This window comes from Mchenga conophoros, linkage group LG15 (assembly GCF_057382185.1).
Source record: "Mchenga conophoros isolate Kocher_MC1m ecotype Shallow Benthic linkage group LG15, M_conophoros_male_GT1.1, whole genome shotgun sequence".
Classification (NCBI taxonomy): domain Eukaryota; kingdom Metazoa; phylum Chordata; class Actinopteri; order Cichliformes; family Cichlidae; genus Mchenga; species Mchenga conophoros.
This window is the reverse complement of record NC_140540.1, coordinates 13,579,222-13,598,519: the sequence shown is the minus strand read 5'-3', so window position 1 is coordinate 13,598,519 and position 19,298 is coordinate 13,579,222. Positions and strand designations below refer to the sequence as shown.

The 19,298-nt window shown below is 39.8% G+C and overlaps 1 protein-coding gene across 4 annotated transcripts in view; it reads right to left on the bottom strand.

Annotated features, from left to right (window-relative positions):
- Positions 1 to 19,298, bottom strand: part of eva1aa (eva-1 homolog A, regulator of programmed cell death a) — a 72,932-nt gene that overhangs the window by 13,468 nt on the left and 40,166 nt on the right. For 2 of the 4 annotated variants that reach the window (XM_085247456.1, XM_085247458.1), the window contains exon 1: positions 14,334 to 14,825. The exons of 1 other annotated variant lie outside the window; for it this stretch is intronic. The gene's annotated coding sequence lies outside the window, so the exon portion shown is untranslated. Of the gene's footprint in view, positions 1 to 3,044; positions 3,114 to 14,333; positions 14,826 to 19,298 lie in introns of those variants that run through there. One more of the 4 variants, XM_085247457.1, reaches the window with a different exon arrangement.

Here is a 19,298-nt window from a genome sequence, read left to right as displayed (position 1 = left end):
ATATGCCATCAGTACTAAGCCAACGTTTTTGTCAGTGATATAATAGGATCAACAACAAATGAGTGGATAATGATGATGAGCTCCTCTCTATTTAAGGGTACCCTCCATATAAGTCAGCTTTCTTCTGATTGGCTCCCCTTTGCAAACAAAAGGACCGGCGAGCAGGTGTGTGGAGCTGTCTGAAACAGAGCATTTAGAGCAACCTTAAGCCTGAGCTTTTGGATGACCTAATATAATAAAAATGTAACACTATAACTGATACAAGCCACTTTATTAGATACACCTGCGCCTCAAAACAAATAGGCAATCAGTGAATTTTGGCATGTAGACAAGGTCAAGGCAACCTGCTGAAGTTCTAGCTGAGCATTAGAGTGTTGTAGCAACATGTTTTATGAGACTTTGAATGTGCCATTGTTGTTGGTGCCAGATGGGCTCATCTGATATACTAGGATTTTCTCATACAGCCATCTCTAGGGTTTAAAGGGAATGGTCCAAAAAAGAGAAAATATCCAGTGAGCAGGTTTCCTCTGTGCAAAAATGCTTTGTTGACGCCCCAGGTCAGAGGAAAATGGCCAAACTGCTTCTATCTGATAGGAAAGCAACAGTAACTCAAACCACTCATCACAGCATTGCTGAGCTACAGCAGCAGAAGACTATACCATGGGCCACTCTTGTCAGCTAAGACCAGGAAACTAAAGCTACAATTCATTTTTCCAGTCCAAAATTGGACCAAGAGTGGTAAAACTTTGCTTGAAGAGATGAGTCTGATTTCTGCACTGACATTTGGATGGTAGGGTCACGTAGTTGGTGTAAATGAATCAGTCCTGCGCTCTATCAACAGATTCAGCCAGTTTTGGTGGTTCAGTGATGTGGATGATATTTTCTTGGCACACCCCTTAATAACAGTTGAGCATTGTTTGAATACTAGAGTGTACCCATCTTCTGTTGGATGCTTCCATAAAAAACATAATGCACCATATCACAAAGCTCAAATCAACAGACTTGTTTCCTGCACATGACAATGACTTCACTGTACTCAAACGGCTTCCAGAGTCACCAGATTTCAGTCCAAATCTGCAACAACTCTGTGATTCTATCAAATATCGATGAGCAATGCTTCTATCATCTTGTTGAATCTATGCCATGAAGTATGAAGTCAGTTTTGAAGGCAAAAGGTGTTCAAACCTGGTTCTAGCAAGATGTACCTAGTGAAGTGTCTGGTCAGTGTATATATGACACAATGCATAAGAGGTTAATTTTAAATTAAGGAATTTAAAAATCAGGAATAATAAAAGTGGATGAGATGCAAGTGTCGTATAGTAAAAGTTAGAAAGACACTGCTTCACACCAAAGATGAATTCTCAAAGATTGACTGAAGTCGGCACTGAATGAGTCTCATTGAACTCCATTAAACTAAGGAGCAAACAGAGAGCAGTGAGTACAAAGATAGTATGGTTCTGTCATTAATGCTTTAAAGGTATGATCCAATTGTGTGCTGCTGTTAATCCAAACTGTGGTCACACTTTTTCTCAACAGAGTAATAGATTAATGCTTTTCTTGAGTATAAAATCAGTGCAAAGCCTCAGCTTCAGAGTAGAAGAACTATACAATTTAGCAAGTTAACGTAGCAATTGTGAGAAAAGACCATTAGGACCCTGTGACAGTATAACCTCACAGTCCAATGCAGTGTTTAAGACCTTTGTATAACACACAGTCTTTTCAGTAAACACTAGAATGGACTAAATTACATTACAGCCCGTTGTTCTAAACAATAGAATACACACTCATAACAGCATAACACAAAAGTTTCAGCATCTGTGTTTCATTACATGCTCTGTGATTTGATTCTTCCCTCTTTATCATTCTGGTTAAACACTACCACCTGCCTCATATAGCACTTGTCTATCATATGTGCTCCTGTGCCCTGTCATTGTCAGGTAATTACACAAACCCAAAGTGAGAGTGAATCATAACTGACAGCTTTCAGACTAAGTAATAGCCTTCTGTATTCCAGAGACAAAAACCTAATGATAACTTAAGCACCATCGTGCTTAAATTGAAGTGTGGGAGTTGACTTGCTCTTGTGTATTTAAATACGTATTTTTTTCTCCATGTGCTGACAGAGCGCTGGGCTATATTAGTGGTCAGGCCTGCACAGTGATAATAACAGTGAGGTCTGGGTCAGCCGTCATCGGTCTTATCATGACAAATACACACTGCACACACAAATGGATGAGACTACACACGGTTCGTTTAGTCTACTACCAAAACGCAGGGTGTGAGCTGGGTATTGTTTGAAATTTTTTTGAAAGCAGTTCTCAAACATTACACTTTAGTTGACACAGAAGCCAATTAGAAATGTTGCTATCATAAAATACTGTCTAGAACTGGCTACGGACACCTTTTTAAATAGGTACATGGGCGAATTTTGGTTAATACCAAAAAGTAGAGGCTCTATACCCCACCCATACACTTGCCAAATGTCTCCCACCTAAGGGGAGTTTTGACACTATTTTAATATGGACTATTATTAGAATCAGTTCCAAAAATAGATTTTAGGAGGCAACTTCTATCGCAGACTGCCCTCAACAGCTGCTTGTGATCAAGAGGAGGGAGGACAGACGAGATAGGAAAAGATGAGCAGAACTGCTAAAAACATTTCATTTATCTGCTTGTTTTTAGTTTTCTTGGCATTTTCACAGGGGAGCACATGCATTACTCCAATTGGAGTATTCAATCTCAAATTCAGTTGATGCAAACGTGTCCTATGAGGCCTCAAAGCTTTGGCATTCCATCCCCATTGCAGATGCTTTTTGAGTACAGTTGGTTATCTATTTGTGTTGCTGCCTGCATTTGTGTGTGTGTCTCCTGACTCGTTTTGCCTGTGTCAACCTAGATCACGGTCTTTAAAAGCAGATGCATATACATGGCCTCAGGGGTAAGAGAGAGCAGACAGACAGAGAACAAGAGGCCATCAGAGAGAGAGGAGTGACAGACACAGAGGCAGCCAGAGACACTTTTACAACAGTCTTTAAAATAAACACCTGCTGCCGTGGTTGAAGTGCCTGGTGGATGTTAGAGATCCAGCATGTAGCCAGCATGTGCTTAGATGATGAAAGGGAGCTGAATCCTTGTCTCTCTCTCTCTCTCTTAGACATACTCTTTATAAAGACAAACGCACACACAATTCAAATGTGCATTCAGGCCTGTGGAGGAGGGTAAATGCACATAAAACTCTGTTGAGACACCAATCAAATTCTACAGCACAAATATGGATCTGAATAGTTTACACAGAGTAACAGAGGAAGGAGTTCCTGAAGGTTCTATCTGCCCTAGGAGGCAATGTACACTGACCTTTGTAGTTGGCAAATTACTGAGTACATTCAAGCAAAGTACCCCTCTGTACTGTAGTGTACAGTCAAGCTAGCAAGCATCATTTATTTATATAGCATTTCACACAGGAGTCACAAAGTGCTTTACAGAAAAGCATTTACGAAAATACCAAAATGACAGAGAGAATTGAAGAGGACAGAAGATAAAAGACTACAAATGTAAAACAACACAGAAAAACTCTACAGGGCAAAAACTGCACAAGAAATGAAACAGAGTTCGGAGTAGTACAAGAATTAAAGCACAGAATCTCCATTGATTAGAACTCGTACATTTAAAGACACTGCCAGAGTATACGCATACGTCTTATGGAAGGCTTTTGACAGTGAGTTGTGGAAGTCAATACAAGATGAAATAAATGCATAAACGAATCTCCAGCTCCACTATAGAGAATATGGATCTGAATTCACTAATATTTCTAAGACGTAATAAAATTAGGTTAAAAGAGCTGTTTTTACATGGGCGCTGAAGGGCAGGAACTGATTGAAAATACCCTTTAGATTAAGGTTATTTAATCTAACAGTTAGTAGATTAAATACTGACCAAATTAAATAAAGGAATAGTACAGAGGGTGTCTTTACTATTCCTGATTAAGAGAGGTACATTGTCTGGGCCAGCATCAAGAAACTCTATTGCACTGAGCTGTATTTTTATTTCACTGATAGCCTTCAGGCAGCTCATTAGTCATATAAATAATTAACTTATTAACCACATATGGTCTGAAGGACAAATAAAGCTGGACATCATGGTGAATAAGTGATATCTAATGTTAAAACTGTCTTCAATGTATCTGTCTTAAACATAACAGATATAAAATGAACTACAGGGGTCCCAGAACCACACCCTGTGGGGCACCACAGATCACAAATTTGACATTAGAGTCCAATACAGGCAGAAATCCATGTGGCCTCTTAATTAGTGCTTGATGTTTAATAATAAAACAGAGAAATCACCTGCACCCAAGGGCACTGCAGGTCATTTAACACTCTCAGAAGTAGTTTAACTGCTCTGACTGAGAGCAGTGGTAGAAACTGTGTCTCTATAGTAAACAGTATATCCTTAACAGAACTTAGATTAAAAAGGGATTTAAAATATAGATATTACAGACAGTAGGATCTAGGTTTGGTTTCTTCAAAATGGGGTACATTGTAAGTCATCCAAAAGACAAATTAGTATTTTTAATAGCTACAGTAGAGCCAATAGTTGGCAAGACTCCTAACACACTGGGGGCTGGAGGATATCTTTATATTTTAAATCACAAACATCAGTTCTTGTAAGCTAATGTAGAAAGTCCAGAACAGTAAGCACAGGAGGTGAGCTAAGTTTCAATAAATTCTGGCACTGATGTTCACTGCTTTAATAAAAAAGAGAAGAAAGGGAAGTTATTACAATTATTATTTTATCAGTCATCTCCCCAATAGGGTCTGAGGTTTTTACTAAAAAAAGTTGTGTCAGTATTTGGGTGGAAATATATTAGTTATGAAACATCAATTTTCTCTTTATTTCAAAACGAGCTTTGTTATGAGTTTAAAGTTACTAGCAAAAAGCAGTTGACCTAACTTACAGTACGAAATACTAGGACTGAAAACAATATTTCAGCTCCTTGTCAGAGATGAGAAGATCTGTGCATTTTAATTCACACTGTGTTATGAATCTTTCCTGTAACAAAAGGTTGTAGAACCGCTAAAAAGAAGCTGTGGCTTATAGAGTTAGAAAATGCACTGTGACCAGTAAGATGTGTATCAACAAAACAGGGATTCTGCAGGGGGTGTGATGCTAACACAAGGGAGACACAAACATATCCTGACACATGGGTCAAAACCTAACACTAACTCATACACACACAATGAAGAACATCCTTTGAGCACACTGAGCTGTTGACCTTTAAGAACAGCAGAGACAGAAAAGCAAGAAGAGAAAAGAAACTGATCATTTCTCATACATTATGCTAATGAGTTAGCTTTGTAGGTAGGTGAGTCAAAAGAGTTATTTTGACTGGTTTCCTGTCTTTATACCACACTAGCATTCTCACCACTCTGTAAGCATATTCAAAGAGCAGATGTGAGAAGGATTTCAACTATTGCTTAAATGTAAGTAAGCATATGCTAATGAGTTTATCTGAATTCATTAAAGTGAGTAATAATGTTTTTTTTCTTATTCTTAATTTTACAGCCTTGACAAATTTTAAGTAACATTTTATGATTTAGACATTTTAATGTAGACGTTTGTTAAATGTTCTTGTAGCGTTAGCTACCAGCAGTATGAGAAGCCAAAGTTTAGATTTAAAAGGATTCTTAGGCAGTAGAAGACCACCCACGAGCTCACCAGCCCTGACCTTTATAGGGCAACTGTCATATTAACAGTGCCAGAGCAGAAATCTTGTGATCAAAACACAGAACGTGGCCGTCTATAAGAATTTTAAAGAGGCTCTGTCATTTTTTAATGCATTTTTATGTTTCTCTCAATGTATTTTTTTACTGTTGTATCTACATAATAGAACATTATTTCATTCATTTATCAACACATCCTAGTGCTTTTCTGTCTCCACCGCTTTACCAAATTGATCACCGGCTTCTTTACAGTCAATCAACTTCTTGACACTTCTGAATTGGTACTTCACTCTATTTTAACCCTCTCAGGCTCAAATTAAACTTTTTGTTGCTAATGCACAACCAAGTCCTGCAGTGGTACTTCTGAGTAAAAAAACTCATAAAATATGTATGTGGGGTAATCAGGTTGTTAGTTTTTAACTGTTGCAAATCGGCAACGCCTGCCTTGAGAGGGTTAATGTGTCAAGGACTATGACAACAGAGACCTGATGAGTGTTTCCCTCTATTAGCCCAGCTACGAAAATCTTGGATTATATAAAGGAGCATCCCACAGTCTGTCTGGTTTGGGGAAGGCTATAACTAGACCTACGGAGCCCTGAATCCAGTGCATCCACTGTGGCCTTGCCAAACACAACTTGGAGGTATGACTTGGCCTTAGCTGACGGACGTCTTTATGTGCGTCAATTAAAAACAAACACAGTAGGAGAGCGGAGCATCCAGCTTTTCAGTGCGGGCCTAAGGGTGGAAAATCCCCATCAGACAGGGTTAGACAGAGAAAAACCAGTGAAAAAGGGAAAGACATGCAACAAAAAGGGAAGGGTACTTTGAGCTGATGTACAAGATGTCCATTTGATACATTTTCACTTTCCCAGTTTTGCTGCCATAGAGGGTGAAGAAGAACAGAGTGGGGATTATCTCGGCTAATCCACACAGCTCTGTTACTGTTATAAGAGCCAAGATCCAAACACTGGCCAGATTAAGAAAACAGCCATTTTAGCCACAGCATATACCTGAATGACAGCTCAAAATGTGCATTTCTTTTCTGCACAGAGTGCTCAGTGTACTGATATTTTTATCTGAAGAACATTCTCACTTTTTAATGAAAACAAGCGTGAAAAGAGTAGAATAATGCATTACCACAATATATCAGCCACTGAGCATGCTCAATACGATTCAGTGACAGAAGTCAGAGGTTCCCACACATTTTTAGCGATGCTATTATATCACACTTGGATCACATGCAACCACATGGGCCAGTTTGTACCAACATAAATGACTAGGTGTATGGCAGCCAATCATAATCCCTCCAATAGCACACGCGCGCACACACACACACACACACCTCAAGAGTAGCAGAACCTAATCGGGCACTGGTGTCATGTTGCAGACAGGAAACAGATGGGCTGCTGGGAAAAGAGGAGAAAAAAAGCATGCCAAAGAAGGCCAGAAAGAGAATGCCTCCCTCCCTCTTTTTCTCTCACCATCCCTCCTTCCATCATCCCTTCATCCTCAGCTGGAAGGGAAAGGAAGAGTGAGGCCATGGTGGTGTTTGGAGCGTAGATCAGCGGGTTCTGGCTCAAGATCAGAGTGCTGGAGTTCTGTGGCAGATTTTTAAATAACAGCGCAGCATGGTTCTACTGTACTGGGCTAGGCTGAGCCTCAGAGCCTGTAGGCTATTTAAGAAAGACTTTGGGATACGTCCCAAATAGTGAAAATATATTTTAAGCCTACAAGCAATAATATTGCTGTCAAGTGTTGCATCTAAAATCAACCCCATTATCCTTTATTTATTCATATGAAAGTGTGATTGAGATTAAAATCTATTCTTGAAGAGGCACCAGAAGTTAAATAAATGGTAAAGAAAATGAATTTGAAATGGCAATCAAAGGTGTAAGTTAATACTACATCTCACAGAGCACTGGATGAAGGTATCAACACCACTCTCACCTTTAGATGGTCATCACTTACCTGAAACAAGGAACCCTAGGTTAGGCGAAAGACTGGATTTCACCAGTCTGGCTTATTTGGTACAGTCAAAAACACCACTGAGGCTCAGTAATTAACTTTAATTTCTTTTTCTTTTCTTTTTACAAACAACAGAAATGCACCTTTTTCTTCCCAAGGACGAACCAACTGTAACCAGTATTGTAGCTCCATGTTTTTAAATTGCTGGTGTAATTATGCCTATTTTAGGAGTGGGCAGGAGAGGCTGTAAAAACTATACTTTCTTTTCTTGAAATAATACTGAAAGCTAGTGCAACAGAAATGCTGCCACAGATCTGGACACAAGCAACAATGGCTACCATGTGGATTTATTAACACTATACTCAGCCCAGCTTTGTGTTGCTGATGCATTCATTCTGATTAAAGTTATCAGTATTATGTTAATAGACAAAAATGATGACGACGCAAACTACAAAAATAAAAAGCAAAAACCTGAACTACCCTGTGATTCAGACGTATTTATTATACTGCTCTGTAAACAGTAGACAGAAAAGAAGTTGGACGTCTGGAGAATAACGACACCTGAATTCCTTGAGACGTATTCTGTTAAGATTATTTCCTTCAGCATATCCTTATACTGTGTGTGACAGCAGCTGATAAGAGATAACCTTTGACCCTGAAAACAACAATTAAAGGTCAATATTGTTTACAGCAGAGCCACCCTCCACACAGGACAAGTGATAAGTGGACTGACCCCGGCTGTTTGAGGCATCGCATTTCTACTTGAGCTCTGTGTCCTGCAGATTGTTTCAGATAATTATCACAGCAATTCTCTCATGCCAGAACTAGGACAGCTCATATGATGTCCGTGCTATTTGAAAAGATTTTTCAATGCAATCTCTGAGCAGATTTGTGGCATAAATAGTGTCCTGATGTCAGGTTGAGAACATCATGCTAAACTCAAAGGTTATAGACTTCAATGCAAGGCCAGAAAAAATGTTTGCTTTTTAATACGTACTAATGCAATATGATTGTATAAACAGTCCTCACACGGGATGACCGAATTTAAAAAAAATTATAAAATGCACTATAACTCCAACATTATTATATTTTTTGTTACTTGTTAAATATTTCCAACAAATCTTACAGTTCATCCAGAAATACCATAAAAAAATTAGCCCCAAAGTTCAGGCGTTATCTTAAATTACAAGCACACATTTATGTAGCAGCAGATGTTCTCCAGTCTAAGAAAACCTAAAACACATCTGTAGATAGTCATTCAATGCTTCATTTGAAAACCCTGGGCTGTAAAATCTCAAGGCATCATTAAGCATGTCTGCTAATTTCTAAAACCTGAACTACAACAGCGATAAAACTACCAAGGCAACACAATCCACAACACATGTTTACTGTATATTGAAACCTATCACATGTGTCCTGAGTTAAAACACATGTTTAGATAAAACAAACTTCATCTTAAATTCTCTTCACTGAGATGCTGGGTCTTCATTAAATCTGTTCCCTGTAATCCTGCTGCATATTTTAACCTTGATTGGAGGTCTCAGTAGATTTCTGAGGAGCGTTTGGGCTTTTTGAAAGTCTGCTGACATCTAATAAGGACTTAACCAGGCACAAAACATAAAAGAACATATAAGAAAACAAAATAAAAGTTAAAACATATAAGAGTTAGATCATAAGAAGTACTGTAACTTTGCAAAACCTTACAGAGCACACACCACACGCTCAAACTACATTTTTGATTAACTGTTTAAAAAGCATTTGTGATAGTGCCTTTTATTTGGCCCATCTTCAAGCAGTTATTTTTTTCTTTTCTTTTTACTTCTCTTCTTCTTCTTCTTCTTTTTTTTTTTTACAGTGTTACCACTAAACTTTCTAAAATACATTTCCCTGCATCGCTTTGCTCATGCAGCACATGCTTCTGGGCTCAAAGTGATCCTCAAGTCTCAGAACAAATTGAGTTTAATGGGGATGAGGCGGGGTGAGGTGGGGTGAGGCAGGGTGAGCTGGGGATGGGGGGGGTAGACGAAGAAAGAGCTATCATTGGCAGATTGTGGCTGACCCACGTCTTGTATACACGTAAAACACTGACATGAGTAGACAAAGCTAACAGTACAATGCTCTTCATTTCTCCAGTCTACTATGAACGTGGCCAACATATTTAGGGACACATTCTCGCTGTGAAGTGCAGTGTCCTTGATCTTTACCAGATTCCCCTCTAGAGTATATTAATTTGGGTAAGCGTGACCTGCTAAAGGTCAACTAAAAGGCAAAAAGCTCTGCTGAATTAATTCTTTCAAGAGGTTCTCTGCCATGACATTGTTAAGAGTTACTTTAGTTAGATCAGCAAGTGTGACACTTTCTACACCAATTAGTATGAACGGGTAAACTTAAATATCTAAATGAACTAACAAAAGAGTGTTTAAACAATATAAAAGTGAATGGGAATAGAATAAATGCTCATCTTACTTTGTTTCTCTTGCACCGTGACCAGTGCATCACTCTCATTGCTGCATGTTCACACGGCAATAGACTACAAGTGCATGTGTCTTGGTGTGTTTCAGATCTTCAAGTGTTAACTTCTGTGCGCCCAAGTGCACCGGGCTAGGGCGCTTTTTTTCCTTTTCTCACCTTGTTGACCTTTTAATTCTGCCACGATCCCGAGGACTTACCCTCACAATCTCAGTGGGAAATAAATTACTCTCAAAAGCTATGAGCTCCTCAAATCCCTTTATCCTGGACCAGTCCAGGCAATAACCTGGACATCAGAGGAGTGATAAAACACTATTCCCCCAGGAGAAGACTAAAGAAGTCTGCTACAACTGCCACTGATTTCATAGTACAAAGAACTGGCCCGAGACAAAAGAAAAGATTCTTGTACCTTTTGGAAGCAGAACTATCAAACCTTTAACATGATTATTAGTTTGTAAAGTCAGCTTGTTATCAGTGAAACTGTAGTATATAAAATTTGAGAGTGGGGGTCCCCGGTATTTAGATTTGAAGTATGGGTTAAGTCATGGCAGATGCTCTGGACTCTGGAGATAATAAAAAATAGAAAATAAAAGTGAGAAGCAGCTTGAGCTAAGGCTACACAGTTAACGTGATGATGATATATAGACCAAGATGCTGGTGGGGAAGTATTGGGTGGGATGTGGGGGGCAGAAGAACCCCAGCCTGGCCTGCAAGCAGCTGCACGTTGGTGCTGAAGAATGTCAGGAACTTTTTTTGTTTTGGGGTTGAGTGGGGCATCTGCTTTGGCAATCAGAGGACCTCCTCACCCCCCTTCAAATGTCTTTCACTTTTTTTTCAAGCCTCATCCTGGAAGGAAAGAGGGAAGGAAGGAAGGTCAGTAGGAAGGAAGGGGGGGGAAAAATGAAAACATCTCTCTAGGAGAGCTGAAGCCATTAGGAATGCATGCTGAGTTTCAAAAACAGAGAACAGGGAGAAAGGGATAAAAATCAAATCAAGTGTAAAAAAAAGAAGATGAGGTTGGAAAGGGCTTTGCTATTTTGTGAAAAGAAGGACCAGGCCAAAGCATAATACTGTGCCAGGTTCCATTCAGACTAGACAAAGTAAATATAACCACTTGATGAAAAAGAGACAAGGGGGGTGAACGGATGGTGGAAAGAGTGCTCCAGGCAGCTCAGTATGAAGCTGTATATATGAAACTATGAAGATGAAGAGAAGGCTTTATGTATGCACTGTTTTTACAACTGAGCCGCCAGCCTTATCTGATGGCTGGACACAGATTTAAAAAGATTATCACGGCATTGTCAAACGTGAAGTCACATCTGTGGGCGCAAAAGACACACAAAGAAAAGCAGAGGGAAAGAGACAGAGAAGCCCATTCATTTTCTTCTCCATTAATCATGTCTACTGTCATCTTGAGCTTTCCTTCTTTCTATGCAGGACTTCCAAAGTAATAATTTGGAATAATAAACAAAATCGGGTTAGCATTGAGCTAATCAAGTAGACCTGCTGCCGTTCCTGTGCCTTAGCCTCTGGCCTGCCCTCTCTTCTCGTAACCCAAACCACACACTAATTCATAAATTACAAACAAAGAGTCCCTTGTGGTTTGGGAGGGACCAGGACGGCACTGCAAACTGGCGCTACGGGGGAACAGCAACGCGTCAATTTGAGGGAAACTTGACTGGCAGGGAGAGGTGTGGACACAGCACACACTCACAGGCTAACACATTTAAAGTAGCTCAAACATGGAGGAATGAGCGCAAATTGCTGCATACACGTGGTCACAACAGACAGTAAAACACACACAAACACATATACACAAACACACAGAGACACACACACCGACAATTTGGAAGCCAGCTAAACAGTCTGGTCATTTTGGCATCCAGGAACTGACTGCACCATTGTGTGCTCTTAGCAGCTCGCTGGTTTTCTCAGGCCTGTTTCCGAAGGGTGACGTGTGCGTTCGGGTGTTGTGCACGCACTGCTGGGAGTTAAACCCACATTTGTGTTGAAAGCAGGCTTCTGTAAAAACACACGGGTTGAAGTGCAGGAAGACTTGCTTAAATTGTACCAGTGGTTTAAACATTAAACATGTTTTCTAGTTTATCATTAAAGAAATGTAAGAAAAATGTGACAAGACTGAAAATTCTGGTCCAGCTTTGCTTTCAGGTTCCTATTGTCACACGGTGTGTCTTTATTTTCCATGCTAAGGAAACTAATGAGAAGTTTGCCATCTGCTGTTTTGCCTTTTAGCCCCCTTTTTAAAAGTTTTGTTGGTTAATGTTCTTCAAGATGATTGAAAATGAAGGTAAAGGAGTATCTTTTGTGGCTAGCTCTTTCCGGCCATGCGGTAAACTATGATGTGAAATGGTTGCTGACTAAGTGTCATTAGATGACATAGGAGTGAGTGTTGGATTACAGTAGTTGGAGTCTTTATAATAGTGCTGGAGACTGCTGAGTCATTATCATACTTATCAAACCATTCAGTGACCCTGGTTCCCTATAGAGAAATTATTAGCAATTTCCATCAGGTTGGAAATATTTTATCACTGGATAAAATAGATCACTTAAAAAATCTTTTGCAGTGACCATAAGAGAGCCAACCAGCCCTCTCACTATACTGGTTCATGTTTTTCTATTAGTTAAACTGACTTACGGGAGAAATACACAAAAGATTACTGATAAAATGACTTATTTTCTACACGATCAGCAGAAAATTATGCTGTTAATAGGTTTACAAATGTTAAAGCTTGGTCCCTTTATCTTAATTTGATCTGAACACATCATCTAGTCATAACCTCAAGGCAAGCCCTGTTTGCTAGGCATTCCCCATTAGTCGATGAGCAATTGCTGGAGATCACTTTGCTTGCTAGTACATTAAGATGGCATAGTTTGTATGAAAGAAGCTGACTTGCCAGCAAACACTCACCAGCTACTTGCAACTGCTGGTGAAACTCTAAAATGTGAGACGCAACAGAAACAGAAATAGAACAGAAACGCAGAGGGTTTATTTTTAAAGTAAATGTTGTGTGAACACTTATTGGCTTCAGCTTTAAAGCTTGTGAGTAGATGGCAAGAGTTTACATACAAATTAGTGACTTCAGTGCAAACTATGTGTGACTGTGGCAATCTGCCACAGCAAAAGGAAGCTTTTGATGCAACATACTTTTCTTGACTGGTTTCACCCAACAATAGACCAAAATCTGCAGCAGCCACCCGGCAACCATTTGGGGATACATCATTTTCCTAGCAACCTGAGTTTGCCTGGTTGTTGCCAACCAGTCTCTAACCAAACTTATCAATTAATACATAAAAATGATCTTTCAAATGGAAAATAACTGTTAGCTACATGCATGAGAAAGAAAGTGATCTTATAGAGTTTTGGAGTTAAGGTGGCCTATGTTTGGGGAGTTCATGCCACTACCCACTCTGAGTCAGCAGTAACCTTTTGGCATGTGTAACAACAAGTCAGTACTTTCTTTACAGTATTATGCATCCTGTGCTTAATTACAGTGGAGTCTAACTGCTAACAGATCCTGTTCATTGACGAAAACACTGACCGTCCATAGAAACCCACACACAAAAGGAAAACCTGAAAACAGAGTTTCAGTCCCTCTATTAAAGGTACCAGTACAGACTGAGACACACGTATTTTATAACTAAGTGATCTTATGATGTTTATCTAAGCTTATGTCTACAAATCTAATCTAGCTAACTTGTTTCTTCACATTTCACAGCCATCTTAAGACAGACTGCTGTCTTAAGTTCCAAATGCTTGGCACTCAGTCTCACACTATTGTATCCCTTCATACATTCTCAAATCCTTAACTGCAAGAGCTAAAACAGCAATAACATTCCTCTGCAAAAGGCAAAAGCAAAATAAGCAGACACAAAAGGACATAAAACATTTGAAGTTCAGAATGTAAAACTTTAACACAGATGAGGATTTGGAAGCCACAGGGAGTCCAAGGGATATGCAACACATGATATGCTGTGGATGTGAAACATAACCACTATTTACTTTGGTTTAGAGTTCAGTACAGTACACTTTAAAACTCTTTAACTATTACAAATTGCATCTCAGATCACATGCTTGTTTCCAAGTCTGAGGCAAAAGTGACCAGAGTACAGCGAAGAGATTTAAAAGCGTGTTCAGACAGGAGACCAGGTGACACTTACACACACATCGCTGAACGGAAAATCCTTTGCGGGTCCAAGCGGCAGCTTTCTCTTTGAGCGTATGTCTCTGTCAAACACTCCCCCCCCCCTAATCCGCCTCCTCTCTGTCCCGGCAAAAGAACTAGAACTGGCTTTGCCGTAAAAACAAGCGCTCACGTGAATAGTCCGCTGTGGGTCTAAACAGAATGAGAGAGCATGGCCCAAAAAAGGCAAAGAAAGGAAGGAGGGAGGAAAAAAAATAGCCCCTTTAAGAAGGTATGCTTCTTTTGGGTGACTCCCCCTTTTTAAGCCAAATGGAGTATGAAGAGAGTTTCCTCGTCTTTTCTTCTTCTCATCCGGAAAGACTAAGGCTCTGCTAATGCCTGGGTTCTTTTTGGTTTAGCCTTCCTTCCTACACTCAGTGAGAAAGAAAGTTAAACCTGGCTTTAGACAACTGGAATGTGACAGCAGGAGAGAGCAAGAGAGAGAATGAGGTGGTGAGGGAGGGAGAGAGAGAGTGTGTGCCTCAGAGAGGGAAGGAGAGAAAGACAAGGGACATGTGTAGTGTCCACCTACACAGCCCACTGCTGTGTGAGCGAGCAGTCAGAGAAGAGGTACAAAGGGGAGGGAAGGAGCAGGCAGGAGAGGAGGAGGGCTGTCTGAGAACGAGAGAAAGTAAGAGAAGCAATGAAAAGTTCGAGTGAGGCTCCGGGGAATGAGCTGAAAATTTCATTCAACTTAGGCTGGAAAACTGGGAATGCGGTGTGCCAGAGATGGAACATGCGGCTCCAGGCTGCATGTAAACATACATGCACGGCTGCAGGGCTGGGCAGTAAGATCATACGTTCCATTAGACAAGATAGATTTGTCAGCGGTTTGTCCATACTAATCATTTGTGTAACATGAAAGCATTTTTTCCCATTATTTTGGTTTCCTGACAGGAAGTTGTACCAACTAAGCAGCTTGTTGCTGAGATTTGGAAAGCAGATCACTGTGCTCATTCATAACCTCTCAGGAGAAACATTAGAAGATTCATGATCTTTAGAAAAAAGATCCTTTTGACAGAAACCAATATAATGAGTGTGTTTAAGAAAAACTTCTCTTTAAACTTAACTGATAATAATATCTCTAAATCCTTGGGTGCATCTTTGAACTCTAAGAACTGTGGGGCATGCATTTGCTTCTTAAGAAATCTAATGTCCTTCTTGAAGGACATTCAAAGCTCGTCATTGCATGTTGGCTTGTTTTTGTTCTGTTCTCTGTCAAGTCAAGATGACCCTACACTGCTTCAGTAACGTTGAGATGCAGGCTCTGGGGAGGCCAATCCATGACTGATAGCGATCCATTGTGTGTTTTTCTATTCAGGCTAACACTATGCCAAGTTTTTGGCTAAAAGCTCTTTGGGAATTACCGTGTTGACAAAAAATGAGGGGAAAAGCAACCAATGTCCAAGGGCAACTTTGAAAGACCTTGACAGCCTGGCTCTTTGGAAGGAAAATATAAAGAAATGATGGGTGACTGAGGACTTTTGGATGTAGTTTTACATAGTACTGGACAAAAACTTGACAAGATATGATAATCATATTCTCAAAATACTAGCAAACCAAAAAATATGAAAGTAAATATGCATTAACTAGAAAATACATTTGAATTTTAATTTGTTTCTTGTAAACATTTGAATTTACACTTTATTTCCAGCTTAAGATATCCTGGGAATTACTCTCTTTGAATCCCCCCACCCAAGACTGCCCCCTCCGTTTACAAATATTCTGCCTTCTCTCTCTTCTTCTCTGTCTTTGTCCACCACAGAAAGAAAACTGAAACCAGCCACAGACTGGAAAGCATTAGCCTGCTCCCCCCCCAACACATCTGATTCAACCCTCCTCACACAAATGAAAACAAGAAGTATGGATCTCACAGAAAAAGCAGAGAGTAGTTTTTGCCATGGGCACACAATGACACGAAAACAGTAGTGTGCACCATTTAACGAATGTGTGAAGCCGACAAAGTTGGCAGCAAATTCTCGTCCGGAGCTTTGCTTATTTTGCAGTTTCCAGCCCAACAAAGAAGCAGTTGCTCATTTGTGAACACCAAGCAAAAAGACCACAGGAAGGGGGCAGACGTTTGTGTTAGTGTGTACAGTTTTGTATATTTTATCTGAATTTGTCCTTACATCCATGCAAATGTGTGACTGTATGAATGTTAACTTCACTGCATGCTTCGATTTTCCTTCATTTGTAAAGGAGGTAAACAGCCCGCAGCTAAATGCAAAACATTCCTTCACTCTGGAAAGAGCTTCATATGTTTGGGGGCTGGAACAGTTACAGGGACATAAGTGGCAGCGGAGCGACAGACCCCAAAATGCTCATCAGAAAAACCCCTTATAACTAAATCGAATAGTCACGACTTTTATGTGACCAATTTGTATGAAACTGGTATAAAAATCTGGTTTAGGATAAACTTGTAATGTAAAAGTCTGAACAATGAAGCTAAATGGGCAAAACATCATATAGAGAAAAGGATTACCATTAATCATTACTAGAATCTAGTAATAAAACAGTCAATATACAGTCTTACATACCTCTGAGGTAATGCTTTGTTTCACATGAAGAATCTTTCTGAAGTAGTGACTATGTGTATGTTTCCCTCTGATTCTGGGCCTAATCAGTGCCCTACAAACTACATCACAGAAACAATGCACAGTATTATCACCGTTTGGGTTTATCTTGTGTTTGGGTTAACAGATCATTACGCATATACAGACATGTGCAAACAGAGCTGTTGAATGCCTCAGAGGTTACAAAAGAGTTAACCTGACCCGGTGAGCGCTAACTGTAAGGTCTATCAAGTCACCTGTGCTATCTCTGTCTGTATCTTGCTTCTTCCCCGCCATGTTTACTAAGCAGTCTGTAGTGGGATCAAAGCGTCTGGCTGGCTCACAGTCCAGCTTCCGCTTTGCTACTTTTTTTTTCTCCTTCTGTTTTAATTTAAGGGGCTTTTTTGGTACCAGCCATAGTGAATAGCTTTGGATAGAAAACACTGCAGCACTGAGGGGAAAAACATAATGGCTGAGCTCTGACAATGCTCTTAATTTGCCTCGGTCATGGATGTTGGTCTCAGATACAAAGTTTTGCGTCATAAAGGATTCTTTTTCTTTTTACAGTTTTAAGCGACACAGTGAAAGAACAAAGGCGTTTTCGCTCTTTTTCACTTCTGACTGTAACCGGGCAAATTTGTGGGTTAGTGAAGTTTAGCTTTGCTTAAGTGCATTTCGCCTGGCAGACTGGGTGCTTTCTTAATATCTAGTTTAAGACACTTTATAAGTGCCACATCAGTTGCTGTAATGACTCCTGTTTATTCATGGTTTTCTTTAATAATCTTGCTTTTTAATTAAAAAAAAGGCTGTTTCTCTCTGTTTTAGTTTTTTCTTTTTATCTTGCATCGGATAAATTAAAGGCTCTAGAGTTTAAGTAGCAATTGACTTTTCCTTTAAACACATTCTGATTATGTGGCATGCAGCTTCGGTAATATGACATATTCTGGGCAGAAAAACAATGTTTACAGCTGAAGCTTGTGGCAGTTCAGTTGATTGCTTTTGAATACTTTGAATATAGCGTAAACCAAGCATTCCCAAAGTCAAAATTCATATTTCTTCTACGGATTGTATACAAAAGATGGTTGCTGCCAACACTTGAAACCTTGAATTAAGCATTGTGGTCATGTTCTTTTTTTAAACTGAATGTGTTTGTGCTTGACAGGCTCAAAAGGTACTTCTCAATCACAAGTCGGACTCGCCCTAAAGAATACACCCGCTTCATTGTTGATTTGACTTTAAATAAGACCGTCATTTACAGAGTGCACATTAGAAAGATTTAAAAATAGCAAAAAAAAAACAAAACCATAGACTATACAAAGGTCTATGGGGTTTGTTTCCTCACAGACTCTTGTAGAGTTGGGTTTCAGGGTTTTGTTTTTTTTGAAGGCCCTTGTACTTTGGCTTCAGTTTTCAGACCTCCATGAGATGTCCATCTTTTAGAAGTTACAATTTTTTCACAAAGAGACACTCTGTAACCTCTTATGGTAATAAAAGGTAGATGTACATAACATGGGTCTAGTGCCTTAAACCTGCATTCTAGCCACTAGGGGTTCTAGAAAAGTCTATAGGACAACAGCACTTCTGGCTTGACCATTAAACACTTTAATGGCTCAGTCACTCATTTTGGTGAAATTTTGGTTATTCTAAGTTTCTGAAAGGTGGGTTATCCAGTGCATGCTCATTAGTTGACATTAGCCAATAAGCATGCAATGTCATAGTCAGAGCCACCTCTTGCTTGTCACATCTTATTTGAAATGGTGGCTCATGGTGGCGACTGCCAAAAACAGAGGCCTTGAGGCTTTGAAAAGCAATGAGGGTGGCAGAAATGTGGGAATATGACAAAGGAAAGAGGGAAAAGACACTGACAGTGCCAGACATACAGTGGGGCAAAAAAGTATTTAGTCAGCCACCGATTGTGCAAGTTCCCCCACTTAAAATGATGACAGAGGTCAGTAATTTGCACCAGAGGTACACTTCAACTGTGAGAGACAGAATGTGAAAAAAAAATCCATGAATTCACATGGTAGGATTTGTAAAGAATTTATTCGTAAATCAGGGTGGAAAATAAGTATTTGGTCACCTCAAACAAGGAAAATCTCTGGCTCTCACAGACCTGTAACGTCTTCTGTAAGAAGCTTTTCTGTCCCCCACTCGTTACCTGTATGAATGGCACCTGTTTGAACTCAACATCTGTATAAAAGACACCTGTCCACAGCCTCAAACAGTCAGACTCCAAACTCCGCCATGGCCAAGACCAAAGAGTTTTCGAAGGACACCAGGAAAAGTATTGTAGACCTGCACCAGACTGGGAAGAGTGAATCTACAATAGGCAAGCAGCTTGGTGTGAAAAAATCAACGGTGGGAGCAATCATCAGAAAATGGAAGACATA